General features: G+C 45.9%; 1 protein-coding gene across 4 annotated transcripts in view; it reads right to left on the reverse strand.

The window, feature by feature from the left end:
* FOXP1 (forkhead box P1) overlaps positions 1 to 17,083 on the reverse strand; it is a 598,636-nt gene that overhangs the window by 502,603 nt on the left and 78,950 nt on the right. The gene's annotated exons all lie outside the window — the stretch shown is intronic.

Consider the following 17,083-nt stretch of genomic DNA (forward strand, 5'->3'; position numbering starts at 1 on the left):
AGGAGGAAGACTCGGAGATATTTCCATCAAGAGAAAACATATTACGTAACGTGTAGACATCCAAGCGGAGAAGCCTGAATCCTGGACCCCGTATTGTCATCAGTCACTTGTGTGGCTCCAGGAAAGCCATTTAATGCCTCAGGATCCCAGTTCTTTAATCTGCAAGGTCAGGTCATTAACTGATGCTCTCCACGTCCCTTCTTCCTCTCAGCATCTTTGTCTTTTTGGTTAAAGCACACTTATTCCAAATAACCGAAACTATTAGCTTCCGGATTAAAAAGAAGGTTTTTAACACAAATCACTCCTCTGCTGATCTGCCATCAATACCAGAGCTGAGCTGTGGGCAGAGGGTCGTGCACCTGAGCAGAAGAATTCTCACCCTGGCACTAGTGCCAAGCCTTAGTGCACCTGTGCCCTCGGCAGCTGACAACATTCACTGGGTGCCCAAGGAAGGCTTCCATTCCTCTCCCAAGAGTACAGCTCCAACTCCTATGGAACAATGCCCACGTGTACTATAGATGAGTGTTTCTCAAACTTTAGTACGCGGAAGAATAACTTGAAGGGCTTTTTCAAATACAGATTCCTGGGCCCCATCCCCACAGACACTGATTCATTGGTCTGGAACTGGGCCTGAGATTCTGTATCTCTACCAAAATACCAAGGAAGGTGGATACTGCCAATCACAGTTTGTGTCCAAATGATAAAGCCCCATCGTCCAAACTTCAAGTAGCCTTAACACCCAAGAAGCATTTCCAAGGCTCACGGAAGCTGTGCAAAGCTACTAAGTCAACATCACGTAGCAAAAAGAAAGGCGCTGAGGGCTTCCCTGGTGGCGCAGTGGTTGAGAGTCCGCCAGCCGATGCAGGGGACACGGGTTCGTGCCCCGGTCCTGGAAGATCCCACATGCCGCGGAGCGGCTTGGCCCATGAGCCATGGCCGTTGGGCCTGCGCATCTGGAGCCTGTGCTCCGCAACGGGAGAGGCCACAACAGTGAGAGGCCCGCGTATCGCAAAAAAAAAAAAAAAAAAAAATTGTGTGTGCCTACCTTGCACTAGACACTCTTCTGAATGCAGCTTGCCTGAGTGAGTTTTGGTTGTGAGGCCTTGTAGAGGATACTTAACCTTTCCGACCTGAGCTTCCTTGTTCATACGGGGAAAGCTAAGGCGTCCCACAATGACCAGGCAGACAATGCAAGTGAACGAGGCAGGCCAGGTATAAGGTACAGGGAGTGAGGAGGGAGGCGGCAGACTGGACGGCCCGGGCTTTCTCAGCTAAGAGGGCAGCCAGTGGCTCCACAAGCCCATTATTGCCACGTGGCAACATGAACCCAGGGCTACAGGAGCTTTCAATTCCACGAACAAAGGCAGAAATCCAGATGACTATTTTGGGAAATTTCCTCATTTTTCAAAGACAGCAGCTAACCTTTTAATAGTACACATTAAAAAAAAGACAAGAAAAAGAACCCTTGCAACCCGTGTAACAAATTATGGCTAGGGTTACGCCACGGCTCAGGTCTGCAATTCTACAGGGATTCGGAAGCACAGAGAAGCTGCACAAGTGGACACAGGAAAACACAGTAGGTATCTGGGCAGTTAAGGGCTTTTGAGAGCGATTATCTTGGGCAAGTTTTGGAAGGAACTGGAAGACGGGGTGGAAAAGGGATCCCATCAGTTCAGGACATCACGGTCAAAGGCTTACAGGCGGATGAAACAGGAAAGACACACCAAAGAACAGCAGTGAGGAGGGAGGAATCACGCTTCTGTTCAGCATGGGAGCAGCGTCTGGCTTCTAGCTAAGGTGTAAGTTGGTCAATCAATGCTTAAGAGTATCATTAGTGCTGTCCGGTTTGACTTCCTAAAACATTACAGTCCCCAGGCATATCCAAAAATAAGGGATAAACTATCACCGTGGTGTGTGAAATTTTTCTGGTTTCGCTTGTATGTTCTGTTAAGAATCCAACTGACCCAATGCGGAATTCCATCTCCACCGAGCTCTATAACTCTAACCAAAATACTATATGAATGATATATACTGTAGTTTTTATATGGACTTATAGTACATATACTATAAATACACTCTATATACACATACATATAATACATACATACACAAATACACATATATATAAAATACAAGCTCTGTAATTGTAACCAAAATACTATATAAACTACAGATACTATAGTTTTTAATATGCATTTATAGTACATATACTATAAAATACATACTATATATATACACACTACAATACATGCACATATACTATAAAATATAAGCTGTATAACTCTAACCAAAATACCACAAACTATATACTATACTATAGCTTTTTAGGTGTTCATAGTACATATACTATAAAATACATAGCATATACATATATAAAATACACGCATATATACTATAAAATCAAGTTCTATAACTCTAACCAAAACTCTGACCTCTAGAAATGAAAAACAAAGCAACTGAAATTTAAAAGGAAAAAAAAAAAAAAACGAAAAACCCACCAGAAGAGAAGATAGTATCCAAATAAATGATCCAGTACACTGCCCAGAGGCAAAAACTATCTACCTAGAATTGTACGCCCAGAAAAATTACCTTTCAAAAATGAGGGTGAAATAAAAAGATCTTTTCAGACAAACAAAAGTTTATCACCTCTCTACAAGGACATTCAGAAAGATGCATTTCAGGCCCAAAGAAAAGGATTTTAGGAAGAAGGTTGCTTGATCTAAGAAGGAAGGGGGAGTGAAAATAATGGAGAACTTTGGAGTAAATGAAAAGTGAATGCTTTAAAATGACATGCAGGTCTCAAAATTATAAAAAAAAAAAAAAAGTCTGGCAACACCATCACTTGCTTCCCACCTAGGCTTACTCGTTCTCACTGGCTGTCAATCACCAAGGTCCTGGACCGCAAACTTGATATGGAACGAGGGCACCAGCTTGAAATGCAGACTCCTGCCCAGAGATTATCAATCTGCATTTCTACCAGATGCTCCAGGGAACTCTGATGAAGTTGCGCCCTTGCCTCTACTCTGAAGAGTGCTGCGCCACTGCAGGGCCAGGAACCCAGTGAGCTCCAGGGGCTCAGCCTGGGGAGGTCCCGACTGACACTCCAGCTGGCCTTTGTTCTTTTCCACTTCACTTACAGCCCCAGAGAGCACCTTGGCCCAGTGGGTCAGCAGCAACCCTGCCTCAACCCTGCTAGTCAGGAGCTGCAATAAATTAAAAGCCCATTAAAATATTTTAGAGAAAAGCCTAGAAGTGCTGAACCATTAATTGTGCCATATTCAATCTGTTTTCCCGGAGATTTGAAAAGCCAGATTACCATCTTGGGGGTCATTAGAAAGAATGAAGCTTTCTCCTTTTTCAATTTACATATTTAAAAATGCAGAGATCCTTCCAGTGGCTACTACAACAGGCTTTCCAAGTCCCGCGGCGGCCACTCCCCCCTCTGACCAAAGAGAAAGAAGCCTGGGGTGCCGTGGGGTCTTGCCTTGTGTTTTCAAGTAAGGAATCAAAACTCAGGGCCTGTGGTTGCAAAACAGCTCCAGGAAAACAGGTAGAGGCAGCCACAAAACAACAGTGCTGTTCTCTTGTTTTGTTCTCCCCTCTTTATTTTTCCCTGCAGCAATCCTTGCTCAGCGCAAGTCTGCAGGGAGCTGGAAAGAGCAGCTGTGGTTCCCTGAGGCCAAGACCTAGCAATCAAGTTGTTTACCAAACACTGCCAGGCACCGGGAAAACAACAACAGCACAGGCAGTATTTGCATCTGTTTTTCAAAAACAACCTCCAAAGTCTGGGCCCTGCCGGGTACTTCCTGGCATGGCTCAGAGGAGCACTTGGAAATTAAAGGCATGAACTGCCTGGGGTATGAGCCCCCATGGCCTACATGTCATCCATTATTCCATTTCTTTTGGAGAGTGCCTATCCGAAAAATAAAAAGGATGGGGAGTGTGCAGAGTTTCCAAGCAGGGGATTCAAACAGACAACATGCTCGTCCCTGGCATTTCCAAGCAAGGTAACAGTGGCCATGTTAGCAAACTGGCATACTTTGCTGGCCACCCAAAACCTCAAGACATCCAGCTGTGGTTCTCAGTCTTGAACAAGCAGCAGAACGCCTGGGAGGGCTAAGAAAACACAGATTTCTGGGCCCCTCCCCTGGAGTGTCTCATTCAGTAGGTACAGGGCGGGGCCTGAAAATCTCCAGCAAGTTCCCATGTGATGCTGGTGCTACTGGTCCAGGCACCACGCTCTGGGAAGTAAAGCTAGATGCTTCCTTACCATCCTGAAGACCTGGGGCTTCTTGTCCCACATTAACCTTTCCCATGCATCTGGCAGTGTCATACCCAAAGGAGGTCACAGAACAAAATGGACCGGATGGTTTTCCTTTTGTTCCTCCCGATCCTCCATCTGCCATGCTGCCGCAACCCTCCACCTTGCTCTGTGTGTCTTGGAAGGCCCCCCTGCATCAGCAGGTACCCTTGTCTTCTGGCTTCCAGCTGGTACAACCAATGGAGGTCTCATCTCAGGAGGACAGAGAAGACGGGGCATTTATCACCGGGGCACCGGAGGTTGACTATGAAGGATCACAGCTCCTGCCGGGCAGTCGTCTCCCTACAGCTACTGTATCCAGGCTCCACCACGTGCCCCCCCTTTGTCCTCTCAGACCCAGGAAAGGGACAAGCCACCTATTTCCTACCGGGACCCTGACACAAAACTCAAACTCAGTGGCTTCTCCACTAGATTTCCCTTGGCTTGAGAATGCTATATGTGGAATTTTTTAGACCCACACAACATAAATAAGTGTATGTGTACATACACACTCATATGCACACACAAATAGACATGTACATATGAGTATACATGTATACATATACATCTTTATAGGTTTCTTCATGTAGCTCCATCAGGTAGGTCAGGAGACCTGGGAGGACACGGCCAAGGCCATCTCAGGGGGTTTGCACCTGTGTTCCTTCAGGTCCCTGAGCCACAGGAAGAGCAGGCCCACTCTGTCTAATCCGTTACACAACCTGATAGGAAGGGGAGCATTTGTGAGAGCTTCAATCCTTCTCTAATTTACTAACTTAGTTTCTCCTTTGTTGCAAATAGCACCAAAATAGAAAGAGAACAGAAGTGGGTGGAGCAGGCTCCATCACCAACTCCTGTGAATAACTTTCTGACAATGTTGAACCCAGTTCAAAAAGCACTTCGGCTGCGGAAAATGGTGTGTGTTGTCAGCTCACAAATAAAATGCCAATCTGCCTCAATTACTAAGGCTCGGAGAAGAAGAACAAATAATACTTCTGTTTTTAAAATAATCGTAACCTCAAATGTACCCTAGATAGGCATCTATCTCAGCAGCTAAGTTCTAAAGTTCTAGTCAAAATGGTCACCCAGATTTAACCAAATGGGTCACCACAGCAACATCTGTGGCTTCAATGCGCCCACTGGAGTTCATTTCAATTAAGTTCCCTAGAACTAATCACTATTACTTTTACTTAACTTTCACTAATAAGATTTCTTTCAACTCACCAGAGGACTTACTGATATCTCTGTTCAAAAACAGGTTTTTAAGTAAACCCATTAGATTAATTAGAACACACGGGGAATATGGTGTCTGTGTAATTACTTTTCTAGTTCACTGAGGCTTAACCAGAAACCTGTTTTGTTTGTTTATTCCTCTTCTTCACTAAAAATCCCCTAAACATTCCATTTAAAACTTGAAGGCTGGCCCTCCTGCTGCATCTGTCTGCCTCTCCCCATCTCCCCAGTAAGAACCCAGCTTCTGTCTGAACCCTGCCAAAGACAATGAGTGACTTAACTGTCACCCCCTCTTCAAGGAGTAGATGTACCCTCATCCTGTTGCCTCCCGGCCGTTCTAGAATCCCATTTCATCCTTCATCTTGATCCCAGGGCTCACTTCTTCCCACCGCCCTCCGAGACCAACATCATGAACCATCTGGAGACTTTCCTCTTTCCTTAAAGACGCCCCTTTCACCTTTCCCAGAAGCCATTCACTCAATATCCCTTGACCTCAGGCAGACAAAGAAGGAAGAGTTGGCCTTTCTTTAATTCCTTTTCTTAGAGCCAAGTTCTGGCTCTGCTAACAGTCTACCTTGCCTGCCATCTACCCCCAAGGAGAACACCACTGTCCCTCCCCACTGTGATTCCCTGATCCTTGAAAACCCTTCTTCTGATGACCGTGTGTGAGGCAACCACTGCTCCCAACCCAGCCACATGGCTTTTGCCTCTAAATGTCAAGGATGCTCTTCTACACCTTTCTCAGATGTTTTAGTATCTGGTTCACAATTTCGGTCTACATCCCTTCACTGTGGCCACTTCTGTCGACCTCAACAGCCATGAAGACGGTCCTTCCAACAGCCTGGCCAAGGCTTACATCAGACCTGGCACAGATAAGGTATCACTCAAAAAAAAAAAAAAAAAAATCATTCACTGAGTGAATACACACCTGGTTATCTTAACTTTCTTACCCTAAAAGCTTCCAGTCTATTTGAGAAGCAGTATAGGGCAGTAGTTGAGAGCACAGGCTATGGAACAGACTTCCCATGTCCCATCCTAGCTATGCTACTTACTGGCTATAACCTTGGGCAAATTCCTCCATACCCCAAAATTGGGATAATATTTGCCCATAAGAGTAAGGGCTCATTAAGTGCTAATTAACCAGAACCACTTGCTCTACACCTGAGGGCATGGCCAAAACTTCGATCTCACCATCCCTTAGAACTGCTCCACCTCGAATAAAGACTTTGAATTCTTTAATTCGCTAACAACCTCCCACAGAGCCACCTAGGACTGGGCCCTCTCTCCTGAATTTGCTCCTGCACAGAGACAAGGCACCATCCCTCAAGTCCTTAACTCTTTGCCACACGCACAATTTGTCATCCCCCTTCTAACCTTCCTCTCTTTTACAGCACTGAAGGCTCACTCCATGTACCCTGAAAACCCCTGTATCACTCAGGATACCCCTGTCTTTTCTACCAACTTCCTGCTCGAGCCCTTTGGTTCCTTCACCAGAGTGGTCTGGGTGAGGCCAGGCTTGGATGTAATTCATGGTTTATAGCCTGGATGTCTACACTACAGTGCCCAGGACACAGAAGGTCATTACACGTGATACTAATCTGGGTTCTTTCAGGGAGCCAGGAAGATTCCCCATAAGCCTACTTGGCACTCTACCTATGACAAGTTGCTATTTAAGAATCACGGGAACTCCAGGCTCAATTTCACAAATACCTTCCACGCGTGGTTCAGTTCAGTGGCACAAAATACAAACCTTCCATCCTCATTGGCAAACTGGGCCGAGCTAAGAGAGCAGGACTTATAAAGGTGAGCCGCCTACTGGCAGGGCGAGTGGTGTCTCTGTCCTTGAGGCCCAGGGGAGCCTCAGTTGCTCCCGGGAGGAACAGTCAAGTGAGCAGAGAGCTGGCTGCCACCTGGGCTCTTTATAAAGGCTTTTGTGGGTAAACATGTTTACTTTCTTTTCATTGGCTGGGCTTATCGTGATCAAGTATTTTGTTTTGAGTCTTGTTCTATAAACATGTTTACTTGGAGGGGAGAGCTTTGTGATAGCTGGTACACTTGTTTTCCGAACTTTTAAATTGAGAACATATTTTTCACAGCCCGTGGTGAACAACTCAAGGTGGTAAACAAATGATATTATTTCATCTTCACTCTAGAGAGTTGATCCCTATGTATCTGCTCAAAAGCTGGAAGTGGGTTGTGGGTAACCAAGGCTCTCTATTAGATGAGAACAAGAATCACATTCATAGTGATGATGCCACTAACAAGAAACTTATCACTGTAATTTTTGACAATGGCGGGTCGCGCAGCAGAAGGGAGAGTAGCAAACCCAAGCCTCAGTTTCCCCGGCGGTAACATTCTGTGGGAAGTGACACACCACAGTGAAACCAGACGGTGTCGTATGAATAGATGGGATCCATATTTTCTGGAAGAAGTTACGATTACATAATCAGCATACATAGCTGATATGGGGGAGGAATAAAACAACTTTTTTAAAAATGAAGAAACCAACTAGGTCACAATATTAACTGCAATTCTTTGAGATGCCTTGTCAAATGATGATTTCTGCCGGCTTTATAAGTAAGAAGAAGGTAGTGGCTTCAACTATAAAAAGGAAGAGTCCTCCATTATTGGAAAGGGAAGAAAAAAATTAAAAAAGAATAAAAAGGGGGAAAATAATGAAAATAACTTTTGAAAAAAACCAATGGTCTTAAACTAGGGCTTATAAGTGCTGTTTACAGGAATCACTCTGTGGGATGAAGCACCAAGTCCCACCACAGCTGGGCCAAAGCTCTCTTCTAGAGAATTCTATGGGTCCCAATATTCCAACTAGGAACAAAAGCCTTCTTACTACAGGCCTTTGAGGTGAAATACAAATGACTTAAAGGAATAAAACCAGAGAGGCCACACTCTTTGTTCAAGCAAATAATACCAGCCCCCGCCCCTGCCCCCCACCCTCAAGTCATCTTCTAAGCTCATGCCCAATTTAAAGAAGTCCAAACACAACAACAAGAAAGTTAAAATTGTTAGAGCATAATAAGATAAACATCCTCATTTACTAAGCGTTATTCTTTCATCATGTATGTTACGTAGGGAGGCAAAGTAACCCTGTATGGCACCTTATCCATCACCCAAGATGGATGATGTACAGAACATACAGATATCAGAGAACAAACACACTGAACAGACTTCTTTTCCAAGGCTACAGTGTGATTCAGGGATACAATGAATCAGGAGGAGGAGCCAAGGGCGCCTTGAGGCAGCCACCATCCCTGACACTGAGATTGCCTCTCCACTCAAGGAAGGAGACCCCAAACAAATAGCTGACCAGATAATTTTAGCAGAAGGGCAATAAGACCCAGGGGGGTGGGTGCTGGATGACCAATCCGTAGGAAGAACAAACCTTGTCCCGGCTTTGCCAACTGCTGGAGAACCTCTGTGAGTCAATGACTTTGTCAGAGCCTGGTGTTCCCTTTCTAAAAACTGACAGCATCGAATCCCACCTTTTTGAACCATCCCATTTCACAATTTTATGCCTCGGTCTCAAATGGAAAACGTCACTTCGGGGGATAACCGACAATTCCAGTCTCCATAATCCGATCGATAACAATACTTGGAGTGCTTTCCAACAACCCACAAAGCCATCCAAGCTCCCACAGCTGAGGAGCAGAAATGGAATTTCAAGTTAACGTGACGCTGGCTGGTGACGAGTCATCAGCGTACTTCAGCTTTCAGATGTCTGAGCAGACAGCTGACTCAGCGGGGATGCGGTCACCCAGCCAGCCACCGCCATCTGACCCACTGCCTCAAAGTAATGTCTCCCACCTCAAAAGAAAACAAAAAAGTTGAATGACTGATGAAATGACTGAAGAAGAAGTTCCAGTTAATTCTTACAAAATAAAAATAATAATAATAATAATCGGGACTTCCCTGGTGGCGCAGTGGGTGAGAATCTGCCTGCCGATGCAGGGGACACGGGTTCGAGCCCTGGTCCGGGAAGATCCCACACGCCGCGGAGCAGCTAAGCCCGTGAGCCACAACTGCTGAGCCTGTGCTCTAGAGCCCGTGCTCCGTAACGAGAAGCCACCGCAATGAGAAGCCCGCGCACCGCAACGAAGAGTAACCCCCGCTCACCGCAACTAGCAAAAGCCTGCACGCAGCAACGAAGACCCAACGCGGCCAAAAATAAATAGATTTAATCATCATCATCATCCTGGTAAACAAAGATGAGGACGATGACCAGGCTCGGAGTGGCCCACGGTCTGAGGGCCACACTTCCTTCTGAGAAGGGGGCGGAATGAGGTGCTCTGGAAATGCTCAGGGACCAGGAGAGGAGCTAATGATTAGGACCAAACCATCCGTGAAAAGCGTCCAAGAGTCAAAGTGGTGAAACGTCTGTCGTAAACACAAGAAAAGAAAGGAACACACTGGCCTTTCACCTTGGTGTTCAACAGAGTGGGAGGCCTCTGGATACGCTCCTGAAGATATCCAACTCTAAGACCAGCCAACGTTGATGGAGCCCTCACCAGGCCCAGCACTCTTTCCTAAGCATTTCCATCCAGGCTCTTATAAGCCTCACAGGTAAGTACTGCTATCCTACAGATGTGGAAACTGAGGCTTAGAGAAGCGAAGTCCTCTACCCAAGGCCATGGTTAGTAAGTGATGCAGCCACCTGTATCTGGAACCCAAGTCTCCTCCCTTCATGGTACTCAATACTACTGAGTACCACTCTTCCAACAGCTCCAATGGGAAACATGAGAAGATCTGGAAAGCTTCCCACGACAAAGCCCAGCTGGAAATACAGGGTTACAATTGCACTCAGCAAATCCTGGGTAGGAGGGAAGTACAAAGCCAAGTGAGCCCTGGTAGTACAACCTGAACGCAGGGGACATCCCTACGGAGGAAGGAGACAGGAGAAGAGGGGCTTATGCAGGCGGCCGAGACACCCCTTCTGTCCTTTCATCACCGGTGCAAAAGAGATGCTTTCTAGTCCTCAATCTCCTCTCTGTTCTCCCAAGTCCATCTGATCACAATCCTAGGCGCTGTGCCCGCCTTCCTTCCCGCCCCCTGCCCCTCCCCAAATGTCACTGTCTAAAGTCTCCAGGGTAAGACCCCTCAAACGAAATTCAGTCAAACATTTATCGAGTCCCCCTCTGAGGAACTGTGGTGCACATGTTTGGGGGCTGGGTCAGGGGGCTATCAAGGCTCAGTTGTCTGCCCAGCACAAGAAGTTAAATTACAATACATGATCGAAATAACATGTCAGGACAACAATGAGAGCTGCGTCACGGGGAATACATGATTAATTGCCAGATGAAGTCTACAGACAGTAATCGCTACAAAGTTCACGACGGAGAGACCACTGCCAACAGTGGCTCCTAGGGTGCAAACTCTCCACTGAGTTCTCCTTCCCATCGGCTTTGGCCCAGACCAGGAATCTGGCTGCCTGGGGTCTGATTCTGGCTGTGATACTCAAGGACTGAGTTATTCAAGCTCTCTGGGCCTCAGTTTCTGCAGCTATAAAATGGTGGTAAGAACAAGTCCTACATCATAGGGCGGTGAAAGGATTAAGCAGGATGATGCACGCAGGCCATAAAACAGGCTAAGGGAGATCGCCTGTATCTCCTGGGAGATCTCCAGCCCCAGTCTCTATAGCCCCATATATACCATCTGAATCTGCACACTCGCTCTACATGGGTTCCCCCTCTCTGCTTCCCTATGTCTGCTGCCAAAGCTGTGCCTTCTATTCCAACAAGCTAGAAACCCTGTCAGCCTTCCCCGCGAGACCAGCCAGCCACCAGGCCTGGTCTCACTTCGTCTGCATGGTGGCTCCTGCATCCACGTTTCCAGCTCCATCTCAAGTACCCCAGGACAAGAGCAAGAACCTGAGAGTCAGAGCGCCTGGGTTCAGCTTCCAGCTCTGCCAAACGGTAGCCTAATGTGTGCTTTTTTGGACAAATTACATAACTTCTCTAAAGTCCTCTGTTTCTGCATCTGTAAAATGGGCTAAACGGTCCCCACCTCAAAACGCTGCCGTGAAGATTAAATCACACGGTTTGAGAACACTGTAGAGAATTTCTGACCCGCAGTAAGGGCTCCATACATGAGAGCTGTCATTGTCATCTGTGCTTGGACCACACAATTAACTGTACGTCAGTGTCTGATTGGTCTCTCCCCTCTCTATTCTGAAAGTCACTGCTTGTCCTTCACCATAACGGATTTGGGTCAGACACCCACAGAGAAGAATGGTGCCTTGTTTATCTTTTAAGCGCATCAATCTAATATTACATCAAAGTTTTACAAATAGAAATGAGTACTCTCATCCGTGGCCAGGTTCACAGTAAGCTGGCACAGCCTTTGCGGGCGTGAGCGGGGGGGGTGGGATTTGGCCCTGCTTCAACAACCCATTTAAACCGTGCATTCCTGTTCACCCCTTACTCTTTGGAACTGATCTTAATGAAATAGTAACCACTGGGGAAGAAATGACCTATAAGGTTGCAAAGAAACATATCACAGCATTGTCGATGGTCTACAAAAACTGGGAAAAATAAATATCCAATAAAAATTGAATACATTATGATTCGTAGTGATGGTGAAATACTATGCAGCCATTAAAAAGGGCTGGAAAAATAAACACGGACACAGAAGGAAACACAACCCCCAAATCATACCTGCTCACCAAATGTCTGTTGAACTATATGTTGCTAAGTAACAGATACGTGTTACAAAAACTTTTTCTTCTTAAAGTTATGGTTAGTTTATTTACTGTGTGCCAGATGCTACAAAAGAGCACACTACATACACTGGGCTACTGCAAACCCCAGTGAAGTGAGTTTTATATATTATCCTCATTTTAAAGACACAAAATGGAGACAGAGAAATTAAATAACATATCCAAAGTCACACGGTTAGGAAGGGAAAGCTGTGATATTAACCCGTCTTGTGCCAAAGTCCTTGCTCTTTTCTAACTAATGCTGCTGCTCCTAAAAATATTAGTACACTTACGGTTAAAGTAAGTATATTTCCATGGGAAAAAGACTAGAAAGGCAGACAGAACAACACTAGCAGTCATTCTCTCTAGGGGATGGAACTATAGATGATTTATTTATTTTTGCTCTGGTTCTAAGATTTTTTTACATTTATCATACAATGCTTTTGTAGTACGGGGAAAAAGAACAAAGTTTCTTCTATTTTAAAATTCAAATGTCAGCTGCCCTTGTTCCCTTCCCCGTGACAGATACAGATGGCTGGGCAAGGGCGGGGCTTGCTGGGGAAGCAGTGTTACCCAGTGTTGCTTGAGGGGTTCAGGTGCCAGAGTCCCATGACCTGGAGGCGGCCCGCTGGAAAGCCCTGGCAAAACCACTTAGGGATACGGTGAGGGTCAAAGAGGCGGGTTCAAAGCTCCGATCAGGGGCTTCCCTGGTGGTGCAGTGGTTGAGAGCCCGCCTGCCGATGCAGGGGACACGGGTTCGTGCCCTGGTCTGGGGAGATCCCACATGCCGAGGAGCGGCTGGGCCCGTGAGCCACGGCCGCTGAGCCTGCGCGTCCGGAGCCTGTGCTCCGCAACAGGAGAGGCCACAACGGTGAGAGGCCCGTGTGCCGCAAAAAAAAAAAACAAAGCTCCGATCAGGGCTCACACTAAGTGCTCTGTAATATGAGTGATTATTATTATGACTAGCGACATCTTCACCACACTCAACACACTCGATAGCCTCTCTCTGGTGATGGGACCAAAACGTGGTCTAAGACAGCAAGTTCCAGTATCTTTTAGCCAATAGTCATGATGGATTGGACGACCACCCCTCCCTCGACCCCGACCTCCCAGGGCTGGAGAAGCAAAAACGTGGACAAGCCTGGAGCACAGCTGCCTGGCTCTGAATCCCACGGATGTCACTTAACCTCTTTGTCTCAGTTTCCTCACTTATAAGATGGAGATAATAGCTCCCACCTCACAGGACTGTGGTGAGGACTTGAGGAGATGATGTAGGCAAGACCCTTCTCCCTGGGTCCAGCCCACTGTGAGTGCTCAATAGATATTACATGTTAGCACAGATTTTCCCCATCCTACAATGGGCTTATGTCCCAATAAACCCACTGTAAATTGAAAATATCGCCAAGTAAAAACGCATGTAATACACCTAACCTGTGGGACACCACAACTTAGCCTAGCCCACCTTAAGCGTGCTCAGAACATGTACAGTAATCTACAGCTGGGCAAAATCATCCAACACAAAGCCTGCTTTATAATGAAGTGCTGAATATCTCACATAATGTATTGAATACTGCACTGAAAGGGAAAAACAGATTGGTTGTCTGGGCACAGAACGGTTCTAAGTGTGTCGGTTGTTTGCCCTCGTGATCGTGTGGCTGAATGGGAGCCAGGCCTCCTCCCAGCATCACCAGAGAGTACTGTACCGCCTACTGCGAGCCTAGAGAAGGAGCAAAATTCAAAGTACGGTTTCTACTGAATGAGGATTGCTTTTGCACCATCAGAAAGTTGAAAAATCTCAAGTCAAATCATCGTAAATAGCGGACCATCTGTCCTGCAGCATGCACTAATACAGCGCTACTTGCCACGTGGATTTGGCCAAGCTTTAGAGGTTTTCCTTCCTGTAAAGGTTTTCCTGCCATGATTTTCCAAATTTCAACTTGTAATATAATATGAAATAGACTTTTTCAAATGAGGCATGCCCTCCTGTAGATTCTGATTTGCTCCTGTGCCAGTTTGCTCAGGCTGCCACAACTGAGTATCCTAGGTTAGGTGGCTTAAACAACAGAAATTTATTTTCTCGTAGTTCTAGAGGCTAGAAGTCTGAGATCAAGGTGTCAGTAGGGCTGGTTTCTTCTGAGGGTTCTCTCTTTGGCATGCAGATGGCCATCTCCTTGTGTCTTCACACGGTCTTCCCTGCCTGTGTGTCTACGTCCTCATCTCCTCTTCTTACAAACATGCCGATCATAATGGATTAGGTCCCACGCTAATCGTCTCATTTTAACTTAATTACCTCCTTAAAAACCCTCTCTCCAAACAAAGTCACATTCTGAGGTACTAGGGGTTAGGACTTCAACATAGGAATTTGAGGGGGAACACAATTCAGTCCCTACAGCTCCCCACGTTCTGGAAGAACACGAGTAGACCTCAAACGGAGAATCAGTTGATCCTGAGCCCTGGCGACCTGAGCAGGTACAGTTCCTGGGGATGATGCAGGCACACAGGTACAGCAAGATTGCAGGGTTTCCTCCTAGACAGCCAAGGGCCTCTTCCTCACAGTGTAACGCTTTCCCAGCCCCTCCTCCCGGACCCCCGATCCACACCACAGGCCTATGGCCACCCAACAAAACAGTCGACAACGCTGTGGCCAAGCAGGTCAGCAGTCCCAGCTATCGCTCACATTTCCATCTGTTCCAAAACAGGAGGGAAAGTGCTCATTCCTGGCGTGGACGCTTCAATCTGAGCTCGTGAAATAAACATAAATCACACACTCGACGGTCATTTTTAACATTCAGTCCATGCTTTTATTCAAACAAATTTTTAAGAACACACACACAAAATGGAGTTTCTTGAACCACAGCCTATAATTTACCAAGTGCAAATATCTAAGATACATGTGCTGAATTTAAAGAAACAACTATTATTAAACACCCCATTATGAAAGGTGGTGAAATATATTTGCGCTCTGTACCTCCGTTATAATACTTAAACTGAGCCCCACAACATTTGGCAGTCTTTTCCTTCGGTGATAATAAAAGGCTTTTCTTTCCATGAAATATCTAAATGAAGTCAAATAGTGTATGTTAAATAAGCCCGTAAGTCCTTTTGTATGATGCAATGAAGTCTTGAAATGCTTATCTACTGAGCACTCTAACTTAAAGGCTGGAGGTTTATGTCCCCTACAGAGCCCCGGGACCCTGCTGGCTTGGCCAGACTGTGAAAATAAGCTTCAAATGACCAAACGCAACTGCAACTTTAAAAGTAGGAACCAGACCAGACACAACAAACCACAGAGTAGTCGCCTCACTTGTCATAATTCATGTGTGTGGAATTCAACTGTAAAAGCATTCAGAGTGCTAACTTTCCTCCATCGGGGCATTCCGTGTGCAATGTCAGATTGGGAAAAGCTGCTGATAAGCCACTCCTGATTACAAGCCGACACGTGGTAGCATTCATCAAAAAAATATTTATCCCAAGCCCGAAACAGCCTTGTCTGTGCCATCCAACCTTGAAACAAGGCAGGCAAGTGCCGCTCTTTTTAAATACCCAGGTTATAACAATATGTGCTCTACTAACGGCTCTGTATGTACATCAAGCTTCTTTCTTTCTTTTTTTTTTTTTCCTTCTAACTTCCAGTTCTACATTATTCTCCATTTTGATGGCCTACATAATGATCACTTATAGCAATCTTTTTTTGAAAAACAATTTCCTCATGGTTCAATGACTCAAAAATATAATTCTTACAGATTTTTAAAAGAGAAACTTGAATGGATAAATATATACATGTGTAGATTCCAAAGCCATGCACACATATATAAATATAAGAGCATGAAAATGCAATAATCCAATTAGCACATCTTTTTTGGAAGCTATATCGAGCTTAACGAAACTGGCCTAAGCCTTACAGGTAGGAATCACAGGAAATGCCAGCGATGATAATGACGGTGCTCACAACTGCCATTAACTCAACATTTACTTTGTGCCAAGTGCAGGGCCCAGCCCTCGACATACATTTTGCTCTCCTTTGGCTCCTCACAACATTCTAATGTAGGACGTTTTCCTTCTACAGAAAAGGAAACTGCAGCTCAGAGATGTTAAGTAACTGCTCAAGCTCACAGAGCAATTCACCAGAGGAACCAGGATTTGAATCTCGTTCAGATTGTGCTATATTGCCTCCCAGTGGTGCCTTAGAGACAGGATACAGGGCCTGGCTAAGGGTAGGGTCACATACCTGGCCCTAAATCATCTCTAAGCTTGGCTAGGGACAGGCAGCACAGCCCAAGCCCCATCTCAGGAGAAGGTCCAAGAGCAGGTGTCCCCTGCAAGTAAGGAAGAAAACCCAAAGAGCTACATCCTTCCTCTCCCAGAAGGACAGAGAGGAAGAAATCCCCCCCTGAAAATGAATCCCTAACCTTCCCCAACTCTTACCTTCCCGTTTTGTTACCAAAAGCATCATATTGAATGTTCCTGAAGAGTCTGGTTTGCCCCGCTGAGAAACACTCAAGGTACTCATAATTAAGACAGAAAAGCAACAGCAGTCTTCTCCTTTCTAGAATGCACTCTAACTTTTCCTGGGTGATAAAAGATGGACAAACGGATGCAAGAAGCAAGAACACTGCATTATCTATTCTCTGAATGCCTCTTCAAACAGGAGCTGGTCACTGCTCAGTGGAGCAGAAAGGGAACGGGACAGTGAGTCAGCCAACACAGATTCCAGTTCCACTCTCTGCCCCGCAGCTGGGCACACACTCTCCTCTTCCTATAGTCAGGGGTGAGAAAGACAACCTCTAAGTCTGCGTTTAGCTCAGGCTTTCCGTGATTCCGAGAGCTTCCTTCGAGGGCACACA

The sequence above is a fragment of the Monodon monoceros genome, unplaced genomic scaffold (assembly GCF_005190385.1).
Source record: "Monodon monoceros isolate NGI ecotype Baffin Bay Population unplaced genomic scaffold, NGI_Narwhal_1 Super_Scaffold_3, whole genome shotgun sequence".
Taxonomy (NCBI): Eukaryota; Metazoa; Chordata; class Mammalia; order Artiodactyla; family Monodontidae; genus Monodon; species Monodon monoceros.